Consider the following 5007-nt stretch of genomic DNA (forward strand, 5'->3'; position numbering starts at 1 on the left):
GAGAGGATCAACAAGTATCATCTAGCTTGAATGCCCAATCCTTCCTGTTAGGCTTGACAATCTTTTCCAAAATACTTTTTATTTCTCTGTTGGACAACTCTGCTAAGCCATTTGTCTATGGGTGATAAGCTGTGGCTATTTTATGTGTAACATTATATTTTGCAAGAACTCCACTCAACAAATTATTTATAAAATGGGTACCCTTATCACTTATTAGAGCTCTGGGGATACCAAACCGTGCAAAATTTTGCTTTTGGAGGAACTTAACCACAGTCTTGGCATCATTTGGAACACATGCCACAGCTTCTACCCATTTTGAGACATAATCTACAGCAACCAGAATGTATTGGCAGTTATTTGATGGGGGAAAGGACCCATAAAATCTATTCCCTATACATCAAATAACTCAACTTCCAGGATCCCATGTAGTGGCATTTCATTTCTTTTAGAAATGGACCCACTCTTTTGGCATTCATTGCATCCTTGTGTAAAGTTATGGGAATCCGTGAAGAGAGTAGGCCAATAGAAACCAAACTGTAGAACCTTGGCAGCAGTTCTCTGTCCTCCAAAATGTCCTCCATAAGGAGCTTGGTGACACTGATACAACACTTTTGCAACCTTAGATTCTGGAATGCACCTCCTTAAAAGCCGATCTGCACCAAGTTTAAACAAAAATGGGTCATCCCAAAAATAAGATTTGACATCATGAAAATTTTTCTTAAGCATGTGGCTTGTTTATTCAGACGGTTTGATGTCACAAACTAAGAAATTTGCTATATCCGCAACCCAAGGTGCTTTTTGTTGTTGCACCATCAAGATTCTCTCATCCGGGAAGGTCTCTATAATATCTCCTCCCCTATCTCAGGTTTCTCTAACCTAGATAAATGGTCTGCTACATGGTTTTCCACACCTTTCCGGTCACGAATTTCCAAATCAAATTCCTGCAATAACAACACCCACCTTATCATCCTAGGTTTTGCATCCTTCTTTGAGATCAAATACTTAATGGCTGCATGATCGGTATGCACAATCACTTTAGTCCCCATCAAGTATGATCTAAATCTCTCAAATGTGAATACTACGGTCAATAATTCTTTTTCCGTGGTTGTCTAATTTATCTGTGCTTCATTCAAAATATTACTTGCGTAATAAATTAAATGAAACACCTTCTCTCTTCTCTGACCTAAAACAGCACCAACCGCCCAATCACTCGCATCACACATAATCTCAAAAGGTTTGTTCCAATCCGGAGCAACTACCACTGGTGAAGTAATCAGGGCTTTCTTCAAAGTTTTGAATGCATTTCTACATTCATCATTAAAATCGAATTTTTGGTCATGTTGTAAGAGTAAACATAAAGGTTTTGAAATTTTTGAAAAATCCTTTATGAACCTTTTGTAAAATCACGCATGACCCAAAAAAACTCCTGATTCCTTTAACAGTGGTAGGTTCTGGTAGTTTTTCAATTACTTCGAGTTTTGCTTTATCTACCTCCACTCCTTTTTTAGAGATTAAGTGTCCCAAAACAATTCCTTCCTTAACTATGAAGTGACATTTCTCCAGTTGAGGACCAAGTCTGTTTCCTCACACCTCTCAAGACTTTTTTAAATTGTCCAAACAGTTGTCAAAAGTTGAACCATATACAGAAAAATCATCCATAAAGATTTCAATGAATTTTTCAAGCATATCTGAAAATATGGACATCATACACCTCTGAAAGGTCGCAAGAGCATTACACAGTCCAAATGGCATCCTTCTAAAAGCAAAAGTTCCATAAGGACAGGTGAAGGTGGTTTTTTCCTGGTCCTCGGGAGAAATAGCTATTTGATTGTAACCTAAATAGCCATCTAAGAAATAATAGTACTCCTTGCCGGCTAATCTATCCAACATTTGATCAATGAAAGGTAGCGGAAAATGGTCTTTATGAGTAGCCTTATTTAGTCTCCTATAGTCCATGCATATTCTCCAACCGGATACAACTCTGGTGGGCATAAGTTCATTTTTCTCATTTGTGATGACTGTGAACCCTCCTTTCTTTGGAACACACTGGACCGGGCTACCCCAAGACTACTGGCTATCGGGAAGATAATTCTTGCATCTAACCATTTCAAAATCTCTTTTTTACTACCTCTTTCATGACATGATTCAGCCTTCTTTGAGGTTCTATGGATGTGAAGTTTTTATCCTCTAAGACGATCTTTTGTTGACAAATTGAGGGACTAATCCCTTTAAGGTCAGCAATGGTCCATCCTAGAGCCTTTTTGTGCAATTTCAACATATCCACTAGTTTCTTCTCTTGATGCAAGTCTAGGGTAGATGAGATAATGACATGCAATTTACCTTCTTCTCCTAGAAAAACAAATTTTATATGGGATGGGAGTTGCTTTAACTCCAGGTCAGGTGGTGACACAATGGACGGGGTGAAGTCTTTTTTCTCATTATTCTCCAAAAGTTCAAAAGCTGACACCTCTACTGGTGTAGAATCATTTTCTATTGCCTCTACTTCCTCAACAATCTCTTCTTCTAATTTCTCTACACTCTCTTCTTCCAACTTAAGGTTTTCCTAAATTCCTTCCTCAACAACCTCTTCTTCTATTTCAGCTATGCTTGAACATTATTCCAGATAATCTGGATATTTTAAGGAGTTGAAGCCATTAAATGTGACCTTTTGGTCTTGAAGCCTCATGGTCAACTCTCCTTTCTAGACATCTATCAAAGTTCTTCTAGTGATTAAGAAAGGTCTCCCTAAAATAATCGGAATGTCCTTATCAGCCTCAAAGTCTAATATGATTAAATATGCCAGAAATATGAACTTATCAACCTGCACCAACACATCTTCAATCTTTCCCTTAGGGTATGCAATGGATTTATTTGCCAACTGGAGTGTAACTGTCGTGGGTCTAGCCTCTCCTATGCCTAAGGTGTTAAAGACAGACAAAGGCATGAGGTTGATACTAGCTCCTAAGTCACATAGGGCTTTCCCTATCTCCTTCCCACCTATTGAACAAGGAATGGTAAAACTCCCTGAATCTTTGAGCTTAGGGGGTATGCTATTGGTCAAAAGTGCACTACATTCTTCGGTAAGAGCTACAGTCTCATACTCAGTCAACTTCTTCTTCTTGCTTAAGATGTCCTTCAGAAACTTAACATAACTAGGCATTTGCTCAATTGCCTCAACAAGAGGTATGTTGATATGCAATTCTTTAAACACATCCAAGAATTTCTTAAATGCAATTCCTCTTTCTGATTCCTCAACCTTTGGGGGTAAGGAACATAAGGAGGGATTGGTTTTATCACATTCTTGCTTGGAGGTGTTGAGCAGGATGGGTCTTGAATGCCCTGAGTCTTTGTGGTGCTCTTTATGGGTTCAGAAGGACTCTTGCTATCAAGCTTAGGGGTCTCTACAACCTCAGTCCCTTCTGATTTCTTCAGAGTTTCCTCTGAAAAAGTAAAGGGTAGTCTGATCTAGGGGGAACAAGAGTGGTGGTCTCAGATGCTTGCTTTTCTAAAGGTGGGACCGGTCCTTCTTTGAAAGGGACCGATACTAGATTACTGGTTTCTGACAGTCTTGGTGTACTATTTTTTTGTACTTTTTCTGTCAACTCCTTCCCACTCATAAGAGTCACTACTTTCACATGATCCTTTCCAAGATCTCTAGGGACTTCTGTATTACTGGGCAAGGTACCAAGGGCTCGACTGCTCTGGTTAAGTACAAGTTGACTGACCTGAGTCTCTAAATTCCTGATGGCAGCACTTTGTTGATTAATCAAAGCTTGATTTTGGGCTTGAGCATGTGCTAAAAGCCCTTTTATCATTGCTTCCAAAGAAGATGATGATCCTGCTTGTGGAGGAGGTTTGTTCTGAAAATGTGGCTGAGAATTCTGAAAACTTTGTTGATGGTTCTGAGAGATAGAACTGTTTGCATGATGTTCTTGTTGGAAATTAGAAGTTCCTTGTTGTTTATAGACTGGTGGATTAAGACTAGGACTGTTCCAAGAAAAATTCGGGTGCTATCTCCAACTGGCATTATGTGTTAGAGTAGGGAATAGATCTGTTTTGAACATAATTTACTGATTCAGAATTATGAATACAATGTTCATACGAATGATCCCCACCACAGCACACACACTGCACAAATAGGACTGTTGGAACAGATGTGTTAGCAGCTTGCTGTACTCCCTGACCAGAAGTTAAGTTTTTCAATAAATTGGTCATGGAGGTAAGCTGAGCTGTTAATCCAGTATATGCATCCACCTCATGTATTTCAGCAATCTTTTTCTGTGGCTGGGCACATGGGTCGGCCCAATGCCCATTGTTTGCTGATATCTTTTCTAGGATTTCATATCCCTCATTATAGGTACTGGCTGTAAAAGCACCGCCTGCAGTCGCGTCGAGCATTTGTTTTTCCATGGGACTTAACCCATTGTAAAATGTCTCAAGTTGAATACAATACGGAATGCCATGGTGTGTAAATTTTCTAAACAGCTCTTTGAACCTTTCCTATGCATCAGGAACAGCTTCATCATCCAGTTGTTTGAAAAGACATATCTCATTTCTGGACTTAGTGTTCCTTGTTGGTGGGAAATATATTCGCAAAAACAATTCCGCCATGTTACTCCAAGACGGCACAGATCCCGGTATTAAAGAGTTAAACTATGTTTTTGCCTGATCCCTCAATGAAAATGGAAATAAAGTGAAAATGACTCAAGATTGGGATAAACTAGAAGAATCTACCTATTAAACAAAGGAAATGGGTACTTTAAGCATGTAATAAACCATGCTTATCAATGTCCAAGGACATGTCCTCCCTCTTTCTTAGCTCTCTTTATGGGATACTACTCAATCATGGTCAGTACCATAAGCTGAAGAATAATCTTCTTAAAGATTCTAGGTAAATGAAAAACTCTCTGTTAGCTTTGATCTCTGAAAGTCCTTCAACTGACCCTTCTAATTATTCTAACCCTCCTATTTCTTCTATTTCTTTAACTGAGTTCGATCCTACTAACT

The 5007-nt window shown here is 38.9% G+C and overlaps 1 non-coding gene across 1 annotated transcript; it reads left to right on the forward strand.

Annotated features, from left to right (window-relative positions):
• The first annotated feature begins 4456 nt into the window (after window positions 1–4456).
• LOC112524003 lies at window positions 4457–4563 on the forward strand. Its single transcript, XR_003070330.1, has one exon. It is a non-coding gene; the product is annotated as a small nucleolar RNA R71 (small nucleolar RNA).
• The last annotated feature ends 444 nt before the right edge of the window (window positions 4564–5007 follow it).

Source organism: Cynara cardunculus (genome assembly GCF_001531365.2).
Source record: "Cynara cardunculus var. scolymus isolate 2C chromosome LG 12, CcrdV1, whole genome shotgun sequence".
NCBI lineage: Eukaryota > Viridiplantae > Streptophyta > Magnoliopsida > Asterales > Asteraceae > Cynara > Cynara cardunculus.